This window comes from Podarcis filfolensis (genome assembly GCF_964270895.1).
Source record: "Podarcis filfolensis genome assembly, chromosome: 1".
In the NCBI taxonomy this organism is placed as follows: Eukaryota; Metazoa; Chordata; class Lepidosauria; order Squamata; family Lacertidae; genus Podarcis; species Podarcis filfolensis.
Genome location: NC_139604.1, coordinates 56971918 through 56996602, shown reverse-complemented (window position 1 = coordinate 56996602; position 24685 = coordinate 56971918). Strand labels below are relative to the sequence as shown.

The 24685-nt window shown below is 44.1% G+C and overlaps 1 long non-coding RNA gene across 1 annotated transcript in view; it reads right to left on the bottom strand.

Moving 5' to 3' along the window:
- LOC310746940 overlaps positions 1-24685 on the bottom strand; it is a 41948-nt gene that overhangs the window by 13885 nt on the left and 3378 nt on the right. Inside the window, exon 2 of the long non-coding RNA XR_014540816.1 lies at positions 17777-17880. This is a non-coding gene — a long non-coding RNA (uncharacterized lncRNA). The remainder of the gene's footprint in view (positions 1-17776; positions 17881-24685) is intronic.

The window sequence follows — 24685 nt, the reverse complement described above, 5'->3', positions numbered from 1 at the left end:
GCATTCAGCATTAGTTCAGGGTAGAGCTTAATGGGCACAACTCACTTAGGCCCATTAATTCCAATAGGTCTACTCTGAGCAGAGCTAACATTGATTACAGTGGACAAGCATTGCACCAAGTTAAGGCGGAAAATCTTCTAGATAAGTTATAACTATATCTGTTCTAAATGGGGGGGGGGGGGAGCTTCAAGAAGGATTGGTTTGATTTTTTTGTAGATTTTTTTAAAAGGCAGAGCACTGATAAGGTATAGAAAAATGAGTTGGCAATTAAGGAATGTTATACTGCACAGGTCAAAGAATATAGGAATAAAGTAAAAATTGCTGAAAGATAAAAGCACCTGGACTGATGCCTAAACTATTACTGAAGGTGAAAGGTTTTGAAGTCACATCAATAAAAGGAAAACATTAAACAGAATACATGAGGCAGCTCCCTACTGAAGATGCACGATACAGCCAAGGCAAGGAACAAATAATTAATGCATTCTTTGGACTCATTTTTTCATTAAAAAAAATATTGACAATGGTCATACTGGAAGGAAAACGGACATAAGGTGAAGGCAGGGAGGTTAATGCACCTCAAGACCATGCACCCAATATTAGAAATCATGTGGAAATTACAAGCAGTACCTACTATTGTGGAGTGGCAGACGAAGATGATGGACTTTGAAGAGTTGGCCAAACAGACTTGCAGGATCTGAGACCAGGTAGATCAGAAATTGCAAAAATTTAAAGACACTAGCAGGATTGAAAAAAAATCCTACAATGAGGACATATAGTAAAGATTTAAATTGCGCGATTGGATTTGATATGGGATACCTGTTGAAGGGAAGGAAGGAAGTTGTAAGCTCGGCAGAGCAAAAAGGTTTTTTTGTGTTTGTGTTATGTTGGAAATGTTGTTGAAAGGAAAATAATAAAATTTTATATACAGAATATTAGAAATCATGCAGGATGAGGCTATCAGTAGCTACTAACCATGATGTCTATGCTCTACCTACAGTGTCAGAGGCAGTGGGTCTCTGAATAGCAGTTGCTGGGGAACACAAACAGGAGAGTGTTATTGAGCTCACAGCCTGCTTGTGGGCTTCCCATATGTATCTGCTTAGCTGCTATGGGGACAGAATGCTTGGCTATAGGCCTTTGATCTGACTGAGCAGGGCTCTCTTGTGTCCTTGCACATACTTGCTTGGAAAGCTAACTAGAGTTGTTGGAATTTACTCTCATAGTAAGTAGGCACTGCAGTCTTGTATTTTGAGGTTCAGGTACCCTTGACATGTGAACACCAGAGGTCCACACGAAGGAGTGGGTCCAGCTGCAATAAATCTTTTAAAAATCCAATGACCCTCTGACGGTACCAGGCAACCAGAAATTTGCTGCTGATATTTTAAGAAAAAGAAAACGAAGGAACCCTAATGACTTCTATAACTGAGTGTTTAAAATTAAACTATGATATGCCAGGTCTAGCATGAATATTAAAGGAAAGAATAATTAAATTTATTACAGAAAAGGGCAAATTGGATATAATGTAGCATATGCTGATCAAAGGCAAGGCAAGCCGGATTACTCTGCTATCCTTCTTGGAGAAGGTGGTTGATGTCTCCCCCACACCCTTTGGTCCAAGGGAAATGCAGCTGATCTAATCAATTTAGATCTTAGTGAAGTATTAGATGCAGTGCCATGTGGGAAATTATTATTGAAATGGGGAATGTTGGCTCTTATGCAAGCCATAAAGCAAAAAAGGAGTAAGGAACTGGTTAAATGGAAGATGTAAAGGTTTGTGCTGAAAGGCAAACCCACAGTTTCTAGAGAGATGAAACAAGTGGAATTTCTCATAAGGGCCTATATTATTGAATACACATTAGTTGCTCAGGGATATGAGATCTGCTGATGACACTAAATTGGGAAGCATTGTCGATACAAATAAAGATTCTGTTATTCAGGTGGAATTGAATGGCCTTGTGACCCGTTGGAAGAATTTTCAAGAATGGAAGCTTTGCCACTGCTTGCATTTTAAGCATTTTTGTTATCTTGACACGTGAACTGGAAAAAAAATAGAAATGAAGGCTTCGGTTACCGTAATTACACAAAAATGGATTTGCATTGTCACTGCATTTCTGCTTATGATGGTGGTGAATAATCTTGTACCAGGCCCTGTTAAGACTGGAGTGGTGGTAATATTTGGACTGGAAGCAAATGGCCCAGTACAAAAAACCAAAAGAGGAAATGGAAGTCCTTAAAATGGTATTTAAAAACCAATCTTTATTTAAATGGCACAGTCCTTATAAAATACTGAAAGCACCAACATATTTGGGTTGAAGGCAAACTTCATCTAATCCTGCAGAAAGCCATCTAATTAGATTTTAATTTGATCCTGACTTGTTTTTAGGAGGTAATTTAATTATTGTTTGATTTTATACCGATGTTATATATTTGATATTAGCAGCCCTGAGCCCGGTTTTGGCTGGGGAGGGCGGGATACAAATAAAAGTAGTTGTTGTTATTATTATTATTATTCATCAGGGGCATTGTCTGGGCTGGACATTTGGAAGAAAAAATAATTTGAAAAAAATAAGCATTTTTATAGAAGAGCAACTTGAAAGATTTCAAGAATGTTTCTTATGAGGAAAGGTTGATATAACTTTGCTATTGTAAAGGTAAAGGTAAAGGGACCCCTGACCATTAGGTCCAGTCGAGGATGACTCTGGGGTTGCAGCGCTCATCTCGCTTTACTGGCCAAGGGAGCCGGCGTACAGCTTCCGGGTCATGTGGCCAGCATGACTAAGCCACTTCTGGCGAACCAGAGCAGCGCACGGAAACGCCGTTTACCTTCCTGCCGGAGTGGTACCTATTTATCTACTTGCACTTTGACGTGCTTTCGAACTGCTAGGTTGGCAGGAGCAGAGACTGAGCAACGGGAGCTCACCCCGTCACAGGGATTTGAACCGCCGACCTTCCAATTGGCAAGCCCTAGGCTCTGTGGTTTAGACCACAGCGCCACCCGTGTCCCTCCCGCCACCCATGTCCCTATTGTAGCTCTGCATAAAACAGGCTGAGAGAGAACGTAGCTGAAGGAGTGCTGTCTAAAGTGCATTCAAGGTTATTGCAATAGGGCTGAAGGAATAATTGAGGTTAACAGAAATTGTGGGTGCAAAATAATTTTTAAAAGCTTGTCCAAGGTAAAGCCCTCAGGCAGGTGGGACAAAGGGCACCTCAGCCAAACCCCAAAGAGGCAGTTTCTGTCAACCACGATGGAGTGTACAGAGATGGGTAGCATCTCATGAGAGGATGGCTGCCCTCAAAGAATCCTGGAAACTAGTCTGTTAAGGGTGGTGGGAGATGTTAGGAGACCTCTTGCTGCCTTCACAGAGCTACAATTTCCAGAGTGGTTTAACAATCAATCCCACTTCACAGGGAACTCTGAGAACTGTAACTCTGTGAGGGGGTCACCTAACAACTCTCAGAGCCCTTATCTAAGGATTCTTTGGAGTAGGTTCTGACCATTTAAAGTGGCACGATGCTGCTTTAAATGTATAGTGCAGATGGGGGAGTGTCTCTGAGAGCTCAGATATACTGCTGTCAATATTCCTCATGTCTTTCTATTACACTCCATCCTCCTCTGCCTGCAAATCCTTTGGTAGATCAAGCTCCATTTCATGGGTCTTATGGATTCTCCTGCAACTCCATGTGGGTGGACACGGAGATGCCACAAAAATGGCAGTCACCCTCCTGAAACGACACTGGGACACAAGATGCTAACTGTTTACAGGGAAAAGACAACTTATGCCCTTATGACAGAAGAGGAGATAGCAAGATGGAAGGTAGGGGATAAGATGTATATGAATATAAATAAAGGGGTGAGTTGGTGGAGCAGGGGGTGCATGAAGAGAGATGGAGATGGGGAAAGTGGTACAGAGAAGGAAAATAGCTCTTTCTCACCAGCTGTGAGGTTGGCAAAGCATCGCTCCCTCCCACAGAGAGCTAATGGGAATGTACAAGCAAGGCGAAGACCTGGATGGAGTTCTCCCCCCACCTCTCTCCTCTTCATGCCCCAGGCAACATTGACTGCAAATCCCCCTGGCCTGCCAGAAAGGAAACCTTCTCTATCTGTGACTCAAGCAGCAGCTGTTTCGCATTCCAGGAGTCTCCCCCTTCCTTCTCCTTCGGCTATAAAAGTCACCCACTGACGCAAATCCTCCCACCCCCCCAAATCTGAGAGACAGATTTAGAATCCTGTTATTGACAGTGACAAGGAAGAACTGGACGCCCCCAAATGCTGGAGATGGGCTGTTGCCTCATTTCACTAATCCCATCCCCAGAGGAAGGAAAATTCCCCAGTCCCACTCTTGGAGCTGAGATGATAAGATTTTCCCAGATGGAGATGGTAGGCAGTGGAGGAGCAATGTGTGATTGATTGATTGATTGATTGACTGATACAGCAGAGGTGCCTGTTGCCCAGCGCTTGGTAAGGATGTTGCATAGAACTGTGCACCGTGGACTTCTAGCTCTGCTTTAGAGCATGAAAAGTGGTGCACTTCTGGAGACAGTTTTTGAACACATTATTTGATATAATAATGTGTAGATGCTCTAGAATGGAGGCTTTTCCAGAGAAGTGTTTATGCATTATACTTATATACTTATAGAAAATGCATCCCACACATTCAACACTGTTAAGTGACTAACAGTAGCAAAAAATGACAGGGTTGTGTTTACTCCTTTGGAAAGGTAGTGGACACTCATTCACTGGAGGTTTTAAAGCACAGGTTGGATGGCCATCCATCCTGGATGCTTTAGCTGAGATTCCCACACTGCAAGGAAAAGACTAGATGACCCTCGGGGTCCCTTCCAACTCTACAATTCTATTATTCTAATACTAATCCTGCTCCGAGTAGCTTCAGTGATGGTAATGAGCATGACTCAGAGTATAACTTGGTTGGATACAATGCACAATATCAGAATAAAATGACAGTATCAAACAAAGCACAGCGGAGGCAGGCATATAGCAGATGAGTTTTCAGAGAAAATATGCTCTAGTCGGCAAGGCAGAAGAGACGGGGCCACAGGTCTCTTACCTAATGCTTTCCCTGTAAATTTCTAGTAAACAGCAAGGGAATTCCACATAAAGCACCTGTGGGAATAGTTTTTTGGGGAAAGGATATCTAATCTAATGCATGCATAAGATCAAATAAGCAATAGCAGAGAGGTAGGGAGAATGGGAAACAGGTGCCTGGAGAGGTGCAGTTTCCACTTGCTTCCTTGCCTTATTTGTGTTTAGCTCGTCTCCTGGTGTGCTGAACCTCTTGCTTTCATTGATTGCGTACAACCTTTGTGAAAGCCTCCTGCTGCTTCATTCTCTCTAGGAAACTGAATCAAAGCTCACTGAAGTCAATGGGAGCTTTTTCATTCCCTTCTGTGGACTTCAGCTCACAGTCCAAATCAATGCAGGTTCATTCTTTCCTCTTGGGTTTCCTGCTTCTCTCCAGTATTTGCATCATTATGAAACCCTGTACTAGAAGAAATATTTGCTGTAAAGATGAAATCGGTATTGGAGGGTGGGTGGAAATCTTGACCGTTGCTTTGCTGATTGAAATCTTTCACACAGACTTCCAGACTAATCTTTTGAAGACGACAAGGTGATGTCCTAGCTTTGGAGCAGAACATTATCAATCATGTACAAGTACTTTAGAAATCACAAGCTCTCTTGACCTTTCCAGATAATCAGTTGTAATGCATAAAATTCTCTGCTACTTTATTTGTTGTGCAAAATAAAACCCAGATTGCTTCCTTCTTTCTTTGCAGGGATATTTCATTTCCCTACTTTCAAAATGCAAAAGGTTTGTTGCTGAGAATATATGATTTACCATTCAAGGACCCAGGAAGTGTTTTCAACGGGAGGGTTCAGGCAGGTCGATATTCAATTCAAAATGAAATTCAGAAGGGATTCTAAGTGCACTGCAAAGACTCAATTCATAAATAGCATATAGAATAGTATACACACCTTTAAGACCATGTTCATGGAAGACAATCTTACTTGGCTACAAGCGATCACCAAAGAAGAAAATGACTATGAATAGTATACAAAATGGCATAAGAATTGGAAACAGGGCTTGACCTCTTCACTTTCACCTTCCTCTCCACACATTAGAGCTCAGCTCAGCTACTTCTTCAATAGTAAAGCTCTGCTCCCAAGGTATAGCCAGCAAGATGGTGCAGTCAGTTGTTGGGTTCTAGAAAACAGGATGTATTGGAAGATATAGCCTGGCTTGAGACAAGATGGCTCCCTGAAGCATTGGCTCCATCTAATGGCCTGAGACTTCTGCTCAATGAGCATTCTCTCCCCTAGAAATATTGAACAGGTTACAGTGCCTGCTTTTAAGACAAAAATGGGCAACCTTACTTTGTTTTCTAAGCCAAGAGATAGACACAGAGAAAAAGCGGGAAAGGAGAGTGAGGAAGGAGACAAGATGGCACTCATCCTTTCTAGAATGGTAGAGATTACAGATTACAGATAAAGAACAATTTGCACGTCAGCTTGCATCATTGAAAGCAGTGTTAATAGATGTATGGAATCTCCATTGGCACACACTAGGGATATGTTTTTGAAATTAATCCACCATTGGTATTTAACCCCAAGACACCTCTCTTTTGTGGCCTTGGTCTCCTCTCCTGAATGTCCTGGGATGTCAGGCAGTTGGTTCATACAAACACATGTGATGGGACTGTATGGTTACTACAAGTAAAAGGATTCTTGAATCTTTCAGAAAATATATTTCATTACTAACCAAACCATCGAGTTCACCCCATCCCTCGATTGGCCCAATGAAACCTTTTTGCAACCGAAGCCCTAGCCATCACTACCACAGAATTAGTTTCTTACCTGCTAGTCGCAGCCCATGCAATGACTGGGAAATTCTGGTAAGCATTCTCTTAGGGCAATTGGTGGGACAGTTCATGCTACTGGAAATGATTTCTAAATTCAGGGCAGCCAGGGGGCAATGTAAAGCTGGAAAGTTTTATGCCACTTGGTTTCACAAATAGGGCAGTCCATGATTATCCTCTTCCTTCTGTTGATGGGTCCCTGTGGTTTCACTGATTGTAGCCTTGTAATGTCTCCTTAGTTGTACACCCAGATGCATCAAAATTATTTATTTAATGTATTGCTGCACTTAGTTATGTGACAATTATTTTCATGATTCCATATTGCACTATTGGTTTTCTCTTATGCTTTATTCTTTCACTAATTTGTATTACTCTCTACAGTTTTTAATCTATATGCAATTATTGTATTATAAAATCAATTTTTAAAATTGCTGAGAAAAAAACAGACTGCACCTCTCATTCTTCCTTTTCAATAAGGGTTTTTTGGGTTGTGGGGGGAGCTCTAGCTTCTTCCTCCCTCTTCTGGCAAGATAACACAATTCCCTCCAAGTCTCTAATAGCTTTTAAACTTGCATTGGGTTTTTTTTTTTAAAAATGTTATGCCTGTAATGATTCTGCCCTACCACTCCATGTTATCACACCTGGGTTGGGTGGGTCTCCAGCACACTGGTTTCTCATTGGGTCAACGTAAGTAGGCTAGGCACAAGAAAAGAAAAGGGGAAAAAAGGGCTACTGAAACTACCTTTGAGCAGGGATGCAGAAGCTGTGACCTTCCAGATGTTGTCAGACTACAACTCCCATTAACCCTGATCATTGGGCCAATGAGAATTTGGCTTCAATGATATCTGAGAGGGAGGTAGTTTTCTCAACCCTGCTATAGGAGGTGCATATGGGCCTTGTATTGCCTGAAATGGCAAGTGCAAGCCATGGAAGCAGAGGCTGATGGGAATTGTAGTTCAGCAACAGTTGCTGGGAATTGCAGGTGGGCAGAGTGCTGTTGCACCCATGTCCAGCTTGCAGGCTTCCCACTGGCATCTGGTCATCAACTGTGAGGACAGGATGCTGGACTAGATGGGCCATTGGCCTGATCCAGCAAGCTCTCCTTATGTTCTTAACATCTGGAGGGCACCAGTTCCCCATCTAAGGACCCTTAAATTATGCTTATTACATTAGCAGAGCATTTTACATGTTAAAAAAACCTTTTCCCTTTGTCTACTAAATCGTGGAATAGAGAAACGTATACAACAAAAGAAGAGGCATAGGGAGTAAATGTGATCTTATGAATATTTACATTATTGACTAAATAAGAAATTAGTCAAACCATTAATCTCAGTAGAAGAAGTGTAGTCAATAATGCAAATGTTCAAGAGAAAGGCTTTGCATAGAACAACATTGGCTTTATGTTACTTTTTTTTAAGGTTGCAACATAGCAAAACTCGCTGACTTTTACTGTGTAAGGGTCTCATCCAAGACTTGACAAGGCTAGTTGTTCCCAGATGGTTACATGTACCAAAACGTCTGCATAGATTTCAACCTCATGTTACTAATGGGATGCCCTGCTTTGACACCCAACATTGTGCAAAGGATCATATTCTCTGGACTGAATTTGAACCATTTTTCCTAGAATGGGTGGGAAAGCAGCCCTTGCTGGGGATTAACAAGAAAGTCTCTCAAGTGGGAGCTACTGGGAGGAAATTGCCAGCGACAGAGCTAGCAGAAAGCTCTTAATTTACAAGGCTGCTGTTTTGGAGTGCTCCTCCATAGGCGGATATGCTGTAAATCTTGCTTTTATGACTCTTTAGAGGTTTTCTGAATGGACCTTTGGCAGAGAAACAAGTGTGGCAGCACTGAAGTTCACTGGTGGGAGGTGAACCTCAGGCTTGGTGCAAAGCACTCCCTTAATGAGGTGCCTCACAACCACCTCCTTACACATTCATTGCCTGGGAGACACGTTGCTGGTCAGCTCAGCCCAGTGATCTGCAGCCTTTGAGAAATAACGGATTATTAAAGCTCTCTGAAGTGTCTCGTTTTTCCATTATTGCTCAACTGCAGAGTCATTACCATTTAATAACCGTTAATCCTCTCATTACCGGTTATCACTGCTCAGTGGGTACTCGGCCATCCCCAAAGCTATACCATATCTGCACCCCCACACCTGATTACATTGCAGAGAATACACATCTGTGCCCCCATGGAAAAACCCAGCCCATTGTTCTGGCACAGATCTCCCAAAGCAGAAAACAACAAATCTGCCTCATCAGTCTAGAAATGCCAATCTGCCCTAGAAGTTTTCCGCTGTCGTTTTCCGCTTGGGGAGAGATTACACCTTGCTGGATGGGAAAGGGCCCTACAGCTCAGTGTCTGAATCAGCCTACAGCTGATACGTCAGTGCACATCTGCTTTGCCTGTTTAGATTCCTTGCAAACCAGCTCAGAGTTGTGAGCTCAGGCACACATGGTTGTTCAACTTGAGCGCCTGTTTCTCCTGGGCTGTCAGCTCTACGTTCTGCCATTTTACAAAGAACAGCTCTCTATTTGAAGGGCTGTCAGAGAAGAGCCCTCTGTTGGAATGGCTGTCAGGTCCAAGTGTGGTTTGAAGATAAGGATCCACAAGAAAGAAAAGCCAAAGCCTTCACGTTGGCCATGAGCAGTGAGTACCCAGCAGACTGGGCAAACACACCAGTGCCTAATCACAGTCTTCACCACCATTCTGAGATACACTGCGTTTCTATTTAAATCCTATCAGTTATATCTATGCATATAAATCAGGATATGTAAATGCTATGTAAATTGGTGTCCTTTTGTGCCCACTTTTTTGGTGACACTTAAGTGGCCACCCTACTCTTGATTCACCAAACTGAATGCAGCTGACTAGCCACATCAACTGTAGACCTGCCAGGTGCTTGACAACCCCTGCCATGGTCTCATTTTTGTAATACCAGGCAGGTAGCAAAAACAGAAGAAGGATAATAAGCCACTAGTGAGTGGTCATGCATGGAAAGTGAGCTGCACTTCACTTGGGAGGTTTCCAGTGTGGTGTAGTGCTTAAGAGAAGTGGACTCTTAATCTGGTGAACCAGGTTTGCGTCCCTGCTCCTCCACATGCAGCTGCTGGGTGACCTTGGGCTAGTCCCACTTCTCTGAAGTCTCTCAGCCTCACTCACCTCACAGAGTGTTTGTTGTTGGGGGAGGAAGAGAAAATGAGATTGTTAGCCACTTTGAGACTCCTTAGGGTAGTGATAAAGCAGGATATCAAATCCAAATTCTTCTTCTTCTTCTTGCTCAGGCCTGCCCTAGGTTACTGGCATGCAGCTGGATCTCACCAGTACTGAGATGGGTACACACAGGCAGAATGGATGGATGGGTGGATGAAGGAAGGAAGGAGCAAGACTGTGCCTGCCAGCCCCACCCACACCACTGGTGTTACTGCTAGCCACCTTCCCCAGCAGCCACATGTTCAGCTCTAGGGTATGAGTGTAGGGCTCCTTCACACAAGTCCAGGGTCCCCACTCACGTGGCAAAACCCTGTGCACATAAATCTGTATTTGCATAGCCCCCCTCCAAACTAACTCCAAACATGCAACCCCTGGAGGCCATCACCAGTGGGCATGTTGGCATCGAGGGTGCAGCTAGTGGGAACAATATTGTTCTTTCCTCCATGCATTTGCTGTACATGCCGAGGAAAGCTAAGCCAGAGCAGCTTATGGCCCACAGGGCTATGATTTGGTGGGTCACAAGTTGCGTTTGGCTGGATAAGGCAAGGGGTTTGTGGGTTCCTCACCATGCCACCCAACATCACTGATGGCAGCCTGTTCATCTGCCTCTTGCTAAAAGTGAACGCAGCAGCCTCTTATCCCCTTGATATTCATGCAACTCTTTGTTGTCTCTCTAATGTGACACTGGAACAATAGCCTAAGTGAAATCCACATAGGCTTTCTGTGCTTCATTCCATTTATCAGCAAGATCAGTGATTACTTTAAGAAGGCTATTAGCTGGCTATGGCCCAGCCTTTTAAAAAAAACATAAAGCCCATTGGCTATGAGAAAAGCCTTTCTCTCGAACATTTGCATTATTGACTATGCTTTTTCTGTGGACAGCTATTTTCTGCTCAGGCTAATTGGTTCGGCTAATTTCTTATTTAGTTCTTAGTGCAAATATATCACAGCGAACTCTCTTTCCTCTCCTCCCCTTTTATCCTATGCCTTTCTCCACAGTCCCATGACTTACTAAAGATAGATTCCCCCCCCCCCAAAAAAACCACTTGCTTTTTAAAAAACAAAACAAAACACAAAACCCCTCTCTTGTGTACATTCCAGACAGGCCTTCAGATTTACGTCAATCTCAATGATTCCATTATGCCATCTCTGTGCCTGGTCTGCCTCTTTTAAAAAGGCTCTGGCTTCATGAGCTCAGACATATGAATAAGAAGTTCAGACAAGTTCCTGGGCTGGACTTCCTTTTAAATCTCACTCCTTATAACCAGAAGCATTAGTGCAAAAGCATTTTATCCGTATTGGGGGGGGGGTGCCATTTGTTCATCTGCCCAGATTTTTTGCTGGGTTTACCCTGAAGACTCAAGGCTGGTAAATTATGTGTAAATCCCCACTCCCCAAAATAGATAAAATCCAGTAAATAGATCTCGATCCTCATCCCCATTCAGTGCTTAACTCTGGCCCAAAATCAGACTGGTGAGTTTCCAGTGGGAAAAAGACTTCTGTGATTATATATTCACTTAAAATTGTCCACTGATGCCAGGCAGTGGGTGAGGATTGGCCATGAGGTTGGCATTCCTCACAGCGGCTGGAATAATAATCCACGGTCAGTGCAACTGGACACCTCCCAAAGGTCTAGAGGTGGGCATGGGCAGAGGCAAAAGCAGGTGGAACAACAAATGCAGATTTTACCTATGTAATTTGTACACACACTTACACACCCCTCTCTAATCTCTAGCTGGACAAGCAAGAGGCATTATCCGCCTTTTAAATCCACATTCCATCCCGGCAAAAAATATATGGGATATGAAGCAGAACTAGTCAGAGGTGTGATCAGGGGAAATGGGGTGAGTTTTGTGGGCCAGATAGAGAGGGCTAGAGGACTGAATTTGGCTCCTGTGCATGATGTTCCCCACCCCTACTCTGCCTTCTAAGATGCACATCCAGTTTCAGCAGGAAGCCAGCCAGATGTGCCCTGCTCTCCCCACCCCTCCTAATCCCAGCCCACAACTGGCTGGCTATTTTCTCCACAGAGAGAACACTCACTGCTGCCAGCATGAGACGAGTGAAGATATGGTTGCTGCTGCCTCAGAGTGAGGGATCCCTCTTCCCATAGTGGTAGCAGCTGTATCACTACTGACTGAAAGCCTTTATGAGTGTGCAAGCATAGATTGCAGTATATTCTACTTGCAGGCTTATTGTTCCTAGGGCCAGCTCAAGACATTTTAGCACTGGAGGTGAACTAAATGGTGCTGCTGCCCCCTGCCAAGGAAGAAGGTGTGAGTGAACAAGGGGGGTGGGGAATAAAGATCTATGTTAGGGACAAGGGTGGGAGGAGACCAGAAGCGCTCCTATTGTCGAAAAGGCTGCAAGGCAGGACCTGCCAAAGAGGTGACAGTTCTGGCCTCCAAGGAGAGTGCCACAGCTGTTGCTGCCACTGCCACTGGCAGAGGAAGAGGAGTGCGGGGGGAGCATACCGCCCTCGGCAGCGCAATTCAGGTGGGGTGCCATCACAACTGCCCCCCCCGTCCGCGCTGGGCGCCCCGCCCCCAGGATGCCTGTCAAACCCCTGCAGGCAGTGCACCATGCCCACGGGACGCATGCCAGCCCTGCCACCGCCTGCTCTCCACCCACCCACCCCCGGTGCCAGAGCATGAATCTTCACCACTGGCCACTGCGGCTGTAGGAGAGAGCAATGTATTCCTTGGAGGCTAGATCTGCTGCCCTTGTGGATCCTGCCACCCGAAGCAACTACCTCACCTTGTTTCATGGGTGGGCCAGCCCTGGCTGTGACCCTGTTGCCACCTTGGAGTGACTATGGGGAGGAGGAAGGAAAAATCTCTGCCATGGCTCCTGTGTGCTCCTTGCCGTAGCGTGATGGCTAGTGGCCTACAGGTCTTTGAAGGCTCCCTTGTTGGTGTATAGTTTTCACACAAGGTTTCCAGTGTGTGGGTCCCTGCAGGACAGGAGGCTGCCCTACAGTACACCTGAAGTGCAGTGTGGCCAACAAACAGAAACTAGAGGACTGGATTTTACGTCTGATTGGTTGTTTCTCAAGCAGATGCCCAATTCAGCAGTATTTGTCTAACTGGGCATTTCTCCATGAATTTTTAGAATGCCATACCAAGTTTTAAAACTATAAGGCTGACAGGCAAAACAAGAACAAAGACACAGCATTAATAGATTTCAGGCGGAAGGCTGTGTTATTCTGTCATAGCAAAAAACAACAGAGTGCTAACAGAATGGGTGACAAACTCTGGGGACACCTCTTCTTTTCTGGCATACAGCAGCCCACTGCTATGTAAATACTGCCACCGCTTCTTATTTTGCAAAGGAATAAATGGTCAGATGCACAGGCAGTTCAGACCCTAGGACCTTAACAGAGTGGATCTGAGCCATAGTAAGCTGTAGCATAAACAAGTCACTAAGCATCTCCAACTGAGCAGCCTGCCTTTGTTTTGCCTTGAGGCTTGAATAATTTTCTTCTCTAACCGGGGAGATGAGATGTGATGAAGTCCTGGAGGGCTGATTTATTCAGTTACTTGGGCTAGATCGCACATGATGCTAAGTGTGCTATAAAGGAGGGCTCCAGAAAAATGTGTGTCTGCCTGTCCCACATGACGTTATTGCAGGATTTGGAAAATGTGCATCCTCTGTTGCATTTGCTGCACCTCCATCACATGGTGAAAAGAACAGCAGCCATTGCTGGCCATCTCTTCCATCATTAAGAGGGACATTACAAACAGGTAACCATTTTTTAAAAAAACTTTCTTGTTAGTGTTGCTGCAACATATTTCATGGGCAACACTCTGGAAGGAAGAAGGACTTTGCCAAAGTTTATATATGCATTATCATGTATCATGTGGGGCAATGTGGAAACATGCTCCTAGCTGAATATGACTTAGCACAAAGAGCCCCTTATATCTATGTTAGGCAGGTACACGCCTCTCAAAAGTCCATGCTTTGTTGCAACAAAATGCAAGCCTTAGCTTGTCATATAGTCCAAAACCAAGCTTGCAGTTTGTTTCTCTTCAAACAAACCACAAGTCATAAACTGAGATTTATTCTGATTTACCCCTCATTGTTTGTTTGTGGGGGGAAACAAACCATGAGTCTGGGTTTAGACAAAACAACAAGCCAAGCCTTGTGGTCCATTGTTCCCAGTACAGCATGTCCAGGAGTGAAGTGGGGACTTCTGAGCATCATGTATTAGCACACGACTAATTTGCATTAAACTCCAGTGAAACATTAATTATGGTTTAACATGATGTGCAAACACAGCCTTTGGCATCATCTCTGTGATGGATATTCATTCCTTTTTGTATGCTTCTGAGCCTTTCCATAATAAGAAGGTACTCTGAATTGACTCTTGGTTTGGTGTTTAATGACCCTCTGTGCTTTTCCCTACACCCACCTCTTCAAGTTATTGAATTTCCCACCCCTACATAGTTTCTCTTCTGAATTGGAGCTGCCACAGTTTATTTCTGCCTCTATGGCTCATTTCTTATACACCACATCTCGGGAGTTCAATCACTCACCAACAACCACCACTGGAAGCCCATGGACATTTAAATATTTCAGCCTATTACTTGAGGCCAATTTGTTTAACCAAATATTGACCCGCAGTATGTCTAGTGCCTGCTACTCTGTGCATATATGATGCAGCAGTTGTAATAACATTTATACACCATTTGACCTAGATGTCCTCTAAATACACCACGTTCCATCATGGAAACACCCTTGTAAGGTAAGCCACTATATTTATTGCTGATTATTTCATGGGCGAGATGAGATTTGAACCAGGGATTTCCCAGATCACAGTTTAGGCTCTCAGTCGTGACATTTAATTATTGTGTCATTTGATTGTTCTGCCCTGCACCCAGATGGCTATTCAGTGGAACAGGAGGCGAGTAATTTCCCCCACTTGTCTCATTACATATTGTATTCAAAGACATCTGGAGCAACTTCACTTGGGGTCAGAACTGCACTATGAACCTGCTCATGGGCTTTTAGCCCTTGAAAATGCTACACTGCTGTGACCATTGCGTGCTGGCCCACTTCTGCAGCAGCATTAGCCCTGTTTGAGTGTTCTGACTAGCCCGGTTACAATCACATGCGTGGGAGAGGGGGAATCACACATCCTGTCCCCAGTTGTTCTGTCAAATCCTCAGTGCCCAGTCCACACATCTTAAACACATGTAAGTTTTGCAGCAGGGAGCCGCTCTGACTGTCAATATTTCCCACATAATTTAGAAAGATCAGACTATAGATAGATAGCAACATGGTTCCTCCATCAGTACTGCCTGTGTGCATATACATTCTTTGAGAAGGTCACATGAATGCATGGGAGGGCAGAGCACAATCACACACTCCTAAGTAAACATTGATGTGGCTATGTCATCTGTACAGGGCATCTTCTTCGGGCTAATTTTAATTAACAAAGATTCATCCATTACATTATAAGGCCCTGTGTGGATTCTCTGCATAGATCTGGTACAAGCTGTTCTGATCAGAGAGTTAATCAGACAGTAATTATTATGGTAACAGCAGCACCTGGTAGCCCCAGTTGAGACCAGTTCCTCAATCTGCTCCATTCTGTGCAAACACAAATTGACAGTTCTAATGCAGAGACCTTCCTATACAAATAAGCACAAGGCCTTTTGACTGTTCACAACATACACTATCCATAAAGTCTACCACCATGTCATTTACTCTCCCACCTTCTCTCCCCCATATTGCCATATTGTTGATTATAAATATAAAGCATGGTAATGATATTGTCCACAAGGGGAAAACTGAGGTAGAGAAGATTTACAGGATCTAACCAGGAGGATCAAGTGTGTGACACCACTTGGATCACTGCATGGCAGGGTTTGGGCCATGCAAGGGTAGAAGAAAGGACAGGGAAATCAGGGAACAGGAAGAGAAAGTGAGTAACAGAATGGTTGAAGCACCAGCAGTAGTTACCTAGTCCAAAACGAGAAGCAGTAGAGATGAGGTGAATTTTTGAGACTTGGGATATTGCACACTATACTTTTAAAGAACATTCGAAGCACCTTCTTTCCCTCAAAGAATCTTGGGTACTGTGGTTTATTCCCTCAGAAGTTACAATTCCCAGCAACCCTGAACATACTACAATTTGCAGGATTCCTGGGTGTTTTGTTTTTGTTTTTGCTATTATCTGGTTTGCCTCAGAGAGCAAAATGTATTGGGCTAGCCCTGGGTTCAGAACAAATGCCTCTCCACTTCCATGGCAGAAATCTGGGACTTCGAAGTTACATAGCATGCATGGAGTCCTAGCCCTGTCTTTGCAGCCCCTAACGTGAATGTGGGGCTAAAAAGGGAATGTACAAGTGGAAAGTGGCTAGCAGGAGAGTGGTGTTTAAATCTCCCATCCCCACAATCCTGCTCCCTAAGCAATTTTTTCCTCCTAGCCAGGCTTATTTCCAGTTTCCAGTCTCAGATGGGGGGGTGGGGGTGGGGAGACAGGGAAGAGAGTTTGCAAGGGGGAGACTGGTGGATTGAGGCAATGTGTGTAGAGCAACACCTGCCTGCCAGCCGCTTCTCCCCTGTAAACAGACCTGTGCCGCTGTGCATCTGCCCTAGGCAGCAAGCATGGGATTTTGGAATCCCCTGAGGCATTATGAGACCATTCTTTTCAGAAGGCACTTGAGGGAAACAATTAAACATAGAGGTATTCAGCAGTCTATTAACTGCAGCAAAAATGTTGATTGCAAAAATTTGGTGTGAACCTTCCCATCTTTCATTGAAGGAATGGCTGCCTAAAACATGGATTCTGATAAAGAGACAACAGTCAATGTTTAGAGGGCTTTTTGGAACTGAATGTTCCCCTTTCCGTTGACTTTATGAAGAAAGGGTAGAGATCAATGAGTATGTAAGAGGTTTTCTACATTGCAAATAATTTTTATATACTTTGTTGTGATTACATTTTTTAATAAGTTTTTAATGAAGTTAAGAAAGAAAATAAAAACCTCCACTGGGCTTCACACTCAAACTAATTCTCTTTTTCCTGTTCTTCCTCTCACGTTGCATATTCTGATGACCAAACACATAAATATCAAAGGGTGCCACACACTGTCCACTTTATTCATTGCGAATCTCCCACTGGTTTTAATGAGTAGGACTGCACATTAGATATCGTTATGCATTTCTCAGTCTCTGAACACCATGATGTTTCATGGGTCCCAGCACATGCTGGCTCCTTTGGATTGAAGATCAATGGAGAATGATAGCATTTTGTGATCTAAAGTTGATTTACACCTATGGATAGGCTGAGCATATGATGGGGGGGGGAGCGGCTTATACATGAGCAACAGATCCTGCCCTTTCAGACAGTCTCTGTGACATCGGCTCCAGACATGGTAGAAGAGTGAGCAGAACAACATGCCTCCTTTCAGAAAGCCCTCTAGCTACTTCTGTGCCTCTTCTTGGCCATCTCTTTAGTTATGCAAAGGTCCAGTTTCTTAGCAAAAAGGTGATCTGTCCAGCTCAGCTTGCCAATCCAGTTTGACCTCTTAAACGTCCTCTCCCTCCCTGCAGAATCCAATCCTAAAATATATAATTACAGGGACTGGAGAGCACCCCAAAATCTGCCACTAAGCACCAGGCAGAACGAAAACAAAAATGAAGCAAATAAGCAGTTGAAATAATGTCATTGAGGGTGATTACTGGCCTGTGGAACTGGAACAGCTCTGGCAGCAGACACTTCCAGACATACTAGATCACTTGCTGGTTGAAGCATTGATGGACTCCCGTGTTTTCCTGGTTTTCAATAAGCTAGAAAACAAATTAGTTCCTTTGTGAAACACAGCGGCTCTCTCTGCTTTGTGTTAGACTAAGTGCTTAGAAATATCTTGAAAGAAAAGGTGGCTAATGGCATCTACCTTGCTCTTTCAAAGTTGGCTCACCTTTAGCCCCTTTCAGCGATTTTCCTACCTCAGACAATGCAGGAGTCACTGCCTTTTGCAAATGTGAAAACAACCAATGATTTAAAGATGCAATTATTTTGCAGGGGGTGGGAGAGAGAGGTGGAGGAGCAGAAAAAATTAATATGAATGTTTTGGGAAGCTAGCAAGATGCGAGAGCCGCCTTTAGCCCCACTAGATTTCACAAGGGGGAGCACTAGGGACTCAGTGGAGGCTCCACTCTTCCTCACCTCATGGGGAGGAGTAGCCAGGAGAAGTAGCAGTGCATATGCTGGCCTTTTGCAGAACTTCCATGTCCTCTTCCGGGAGCATGCTCTCCTGCTAGGTAGCTTGGGCCATCATTGCCACTTGCTCTGCTAGCTGACCCCCCCCTTCCTTTCTCACACACAAGAAGCTCAGAGCATGGCCTGCCTCATCCCAGCAAGCCCTCTGCTCTCGAAATGCACTAGCCTAACAACCCTCTACTGCTTGCTCCTCTATAGGCCTTTACACCCTCCAAGTCAAGGTCTGTTCACATAAGCATTCTAGCAAACAATAGTCTAGTATGAGCGTGTGGATCCAATCTGATAAGTTACACACTCACACACAGCAAAAGTTGTGTCAACAGTGTATTATCATAATTCTAGTTTTTAACCAAGCCTTAAGCAGCCAGAGGCAACCCCTCCATTGCTCACTTGCTAGGTGGCAAACAACACACAGGCATATTGCACAACACATCTTACATTAGTGAATTAAACTGCTGCATAGGACAGTCTTGCCTTCCAGCAAGCTCCTGAACCATCACCTGACCTAATCACAAAGGCCACCTTCACACCATACATTTAAAGTACCATGATACCACTTTAAGCAGTCATGGGGTCCCCTCGAGAATTCTGGAAGCTGTAGTTTGTTAAGGGTGCTTCCCTTAGAAATCTAACGAGTGATTTAGCAATCAATCCCTCGTCACTGGAAACTGTCACTTTGGGAGGCCATGAAGCTGCCCTGCCCCAATCAATAAACAAACACGCCCCCTCCTCAACAAAAATCTTGGCTATGTCCATGCTGAGAGGGGAAGAGGGGCTTCCTAGCAACTCTCAGCACCAATTACAAACTACAGCTCTCAGAACTCTTTGGGGCAAGTCATGACTTTAAATGCATGATGAGAAAGTGGCCTTTTTCTTCCAGAGAACACAACTGTGCTCCTCTCCCAGTCACTCCCTGTGCATGGAGAGTGTGCTAAAAAAATACAAGGTCCTAAAAGTTGAATACTAGTACTACCAAGAGCAGGAAAAAAAGGTGTGGTGCTAATCCCTTCAGTGCCAGGAGACACTAGGGCCCACGGTCAAAACTCTGGGGGCCACATGAAACCAGTGCTGCTGAAGTGGACATTACATATTTGGAGGAGGCCACCAAAAACATTTTGTGGGAGCTTTATGCATCCCATGGCCTGTAGGTCAGCCACCCTCAGGCCTAGGGCAGTGATGGTTGGAAGGGAAGAGTCAAAAGATCAATCCAATGGCTGATTGGGGAATCTGGCTAGGCCTTGGGCTATGTAATAATCCTTACACTTTCCCTCTTCCTACTCAGTGCTGTCCATTTCACTCTTCTAGGGGCATTGTCTTCATGTTTGCCTCCCATCCCATCATTGCTGTTCATAATTTACCTCCCCCGTCTGCACAAACTGCTTCTCTTAATTTGCCAACATGGGCGCTAATCGTGCATTTGTTCTGCCAAAGCTGGCTGTCTTTCGATCTGGGAAGCAGGGGGTGGGGGAGCAAAACACATGCAGGCTGCAAATGTCTGATGAGACGAGTAGCATACTGAAGCCTCTCCCCTCCCACACGCCCACAATAATCCATGTTCTGTAAATCATACAGGAATCGGAAAACAACAGCAAATCGCTCATGTCTTTGAATAAGCAAACCTCTCAGGACCAAGAGATTCAAATGACAGCCCCTTCTGGGAAAAAGGGAAAGCAAGAGTGGCGACTGACAAAGCATTGTGTTTGCCTTGGCATTGTTGGGGTACAAAGGGACAGTGCTTTGTACACGCCTTTAGTGGCAAGCCGCCCCCCACCTCACCTCTGCCAAAGCACTAAAGCTCTGGTTATTTATTTGAAATCAATGGAAAAACCCCATTGACTTTAATGACCTTTGGATGAAGCACAAAGAGAAGATCAAGGCTGGCCAGTGTAAAGTCAGTAAACCCATATGGTGACTCTTCCAAGCTTTTAATGTCCCCGGCAACAGAGCCTGTGAACTTAAATCTCCTAAGGTAAGCTCTTGATCCAAAAATAACCTGCCTTACAATGCAAAGGTTTGATCCTGTAAGCCTTTTTCTGACATGAATAATGGCTTGTGGGATCTGACTCTAGAAAAAGGACACCAGGAATGGAGAATAATAGCATGCATCCCATGTGTATTTAAGTTTCAAATATGCCTTCGAATGTTTGCTTATACTCTTTCAAGTTGCAAATGAGTGGTGGGAATATTTATAGACATACAGAGAGCCACTAGCAATCTGATCTGATGAAGCCAAAAAGATATGAACAGAGTTGTAGGAAGTAGATATCACAGAGGAGAAAAATGTAGCATTACAGGCTACCCCAATCTCTGCCAGGAGGTAGCAAGAGATTCCAGGGGTCTTGGCACTTAACCAGGTTTGTGTTCAAAGAAACACAAATGAGGCACAGCAGAGAAGAGTGTTTTTAAGAAATATGGTTTATTTTATACATATTTGCACATGAAGCCTTCAGTGGTGGGGATGCACAACATCACGCCCCAGGAGTGTCTCTCATTGGCTTGCCTCATAGCTTCGGCTAGCTTGGGTCCAAAGCAGCAACCAATCATGGCCCCCTGTCTCTCAGTGCAGCCTCTCCCAACCAGTGCACATGGAGCCAGGAAAATGGTCAGGGGCTAGTGGATGACTTCTAGAAAGAGGCAAATACAAAAAGGTAGTGACTGCCACATGTGAGGCAGCTGCCTTTCCTCAGCACCTGTATTGGGAACTAGGTGGGAAGGATGTGACTTATCCACCAGGAGGTAATGGAGAAACTAGGGAGACTGGGCATTGTTAAAGTGACAGTTGGGTTTGCACTGCATTCCTCTCCTTAATTGTTGGGAGGGTATGTGAGACACAGATTGTAAAGCAATTCAACACAGTGAAACAAAGAAGTGATGAAAAGTGGCTCTGGTAAATAATTCCTTTTTTATTTGCAGAAGCTGTTGAGGTAAACTACTGTTGCACGGTCTCTTAATCTCCTATTCTCTATTCTGGACATGCCCTGTGATATTTTTTAAAGCAGCACATCTTAAGCCACATATTGCAGGTAGGAAAACAGATGCCCAGTCAGTGAAGTACATTTGAACAGGTCCCTGAAGACTTGCTAATGGAATAAATCACTCTGCCTTCCATAGAATATACTTTTAACACGTGGCTCTCAAGCTGCTCGGCCACTTAGTTAAGCACTGTGATCCTATGATCAAGACTAAGGCAAAGGTAAAGGACCCCTGGATGGTTAAGTCCAGTCAAAGGCTACTATGGGGTTTCAGGCTGGGGGAGCCAGCGTTGGTCCTCAGGCAGCTTTCCGGGTCATGTGGCTAGCATGTCTAAACTGCTTCTGGTACAACGGAACACCGTGACGGAAGCCAGAGCACACGGAAACGCCATTTACCTTCCTGCCACAGCGGTACCTATTTATCTACTTGCACTGGTGTGCTTTCAAACTGCTAGGTTGACAGGAGCTGGGACAGAGTAACAGGAGCTGACTCTGTTGCGGGGATTCAAGCTGCCGACCTTCCGATTGGCAAGCCCAAGTTGTTTAGACCACAGCGCCACCAGTGTCCCTGATCAAGTCTAGAGTGTGGGGGAAGGGGCAGTCCTGTGGTTAAGGCCATGCCTAACCGTTTTCCTTAGCTCAGTGGAATGGGTAGTTCTCAGTTCATCTACACTTAAAGGCTAAGGGCAATCACTACGCATGGCATGAGAAGCTATTCCATGGAGCCTTCAATTGCTCCAGCACTGAGGGAACACAAATATTTCTAGAATCTTTATGCCCATTGAACCCATCCTACAGTTACTGCTACATGCATTTCCCTGGCCTTGGACATTTAAGAGATCCAACAAGCTGATAGCCACTCCTTCTATGGACAGCTCTGTGCTCCTGGTGCCTTCATTATACACCTTTAGGTGCCAGACAAAAACGTTCCTTTTTAACCAGGCCTTTAGTTGATTTGATTGACACCCTATGCCCTTTTAAAATGTGGGGGGCTTGGGGGGCTTATTGGGTTGTTGTTTTTATTTTGATTATGTATTTTGTGGTTTTATATTTTTATTTTATTCTGTGAACCGCCCTGAGATCTCCAGGTATAGGGCGGTATATAAATACTAATACTACTACTAATAATAATAGGTATTCCAGTCATGCGTTAGATCCCACCAGGTCTCTGAAATACCAAGCACACCATAATGGCATTCATGCATGAGAAACACCGGTTTTTTCCTGCTTATTTCTCCCAGTTCCTAACATGATCTATGCAACAATGTGCTCCCCTTTCCTTCCTTTCTTAATTTTGATCTGCATGACAACAGGGCTGTTAACCTTGCATTGCATAACTGCAGTCACTTGTTGCTTCTCAGCTTCAGCCAATCAACTGTGCAAGCCTTCCTCTTATATCTCTCAGTGCTGGGTACTCAAGAGAACAGATACCGCATCAACGCATATTGACAGTTCAATTTAAAAAATAAAAAAGGTTTCCACAGGGTGAGATTAAATAATTACAGAGGGCTTGGTGGGTGGGGCTTGCCTGAGAAATCTCTTCTCTTCCAGCATGTATTAACTGCTTTACCTGCTTTTGGGGGCCTCAAGGCTCAGGACAGACATGACAAGATGTTACATACCTTTTGTTTTATCCTGGCCACAACCAGATTCAGAAGCGGATGAGGCTGAAATCCACTTGCCTTATTACATGCAGGGAGCTCATAACAACTAGTATACCAAACACAACTGCACACTGCATCACACTGCCACACCCACCCATCCATGTCACCCTTAAAATGTGCCACTGTATAGACAGCGTAGCTATCTTGCTTTTCCTATTTGTTTGGTTCTCAGTACTGTAAATTTCTTACCTCTAGGAACTTGGCCAATGCGCCTCTGTTTACGTAATAAAATGTGTGGGATTTTCATCAGAACATGGTGAGTGTACTTGACTCTGGGCATGCTGTGATTATATGCAGGTGCAGCAAAAGCACAAGATGTGGTATCAACTTCCCAAGAGCCCCAGCTTTCACCGAAGAAGAAGCAGAAAAAAAACTAGTTTATTTTAGTCCTCTTGTCTGCAAAGATAAACAAGAAAGTGGTAATGCCTAGTAAAATCTCAGAAAGCAGGCAAGGGCTGCTGAATAACATCAACAGTGGCCAAGGGCCACTTCCCTGTAACCAGCTGAAGCAGAACTGTTGTTGTTGCTGACGACGATGACTAAATTAAAACATAGGAAGTTGCCTTATGCCAGGCTTCATTGTTTGTCAATTTAGCCAGACATTGTCTATTCTGCCCCTAGCTCTATGGGGTCTCAGGTGGAGGTCTTCTTGCACATCACCTGCTGTCTGACCCTTTTAACTGAAGGTGCCAGGAAATGAACTCAAGATCCTCTGCCCCTTTTGAAATCCTTACATTACTATGGTAATCACAGACATTAGGTTTTTATTGATGCAGAATTTGAGTTGCTTCGACACAGAAAGTTGACCTTTTTCAGCACAGGGACACCAGCCTTGAGTATGCTCTCCAGAAATCTTCCCAATACACTATCTGATGTGTGTCCCTCTACTTAAAACATATTTAGATGGGGACCCTGAACCACAACATAATCAAGAGCATTATTCCTCAAGGTGCAAATCAGTGTCTTCATTGGCCACTGGCATCTTGCACCCAAAAGTGCACAGTATCCTGAATGTTCTGTCCAGTGACTTCCACTTTTGAGAGCACCAAGTCACGCTTACAGAAGCCCACCCACCCCCAGATGTATGGGAAAGGCTCTATGAACACAGGATCCTAAAACACAGGGAAAGCAGAGGCAGAGTCAACAGGTGTGACCCAACTTATAATTCTTCACTTTTGGAACACAAGAAGATCCCTGTTAGATGAGGCCAAAGGTCCATCTGGTGCAGCATCTGCTGCTTCTAGTGGCAAACCAAACATATGTTTCCATAGCAAAAATGGAAACAACCCAGCCCAAATCAAAGTGAAGAAGCAAATTGTGAAACCAAGCAAGACAAAAAGCAAGAACATCACTACACCTTATGATAGCAAATTCCATAGTTTAACTATGTGCTATGCTCTTGTCTATCCTAAATCTTCCAAAAATTAACTTTTTTTGATGGCCGCAGATTCTATTATGAGAAAAGGAGAAAAACCTCTCTCATACTCATTTTTCTCTTCATTATGCATAGTCTTATACACCTCCATCCTGCTGTTCTTCACTCACCTTTTTCCTAAAACCAAAAGTCCCAAGTGTTGAAACCTTTCTTCGTAGGGGAATTGCTCCAAACTCATTATAATTTTCTTTTCCTTCTTCTGAACCTTTTCCAGCTCTACACCATAGATTTATATAGTGACATTATGATATTAGCAGTTTTATATTTAAACCTTTTCCAGCTCTACACCATAGATTTGTAT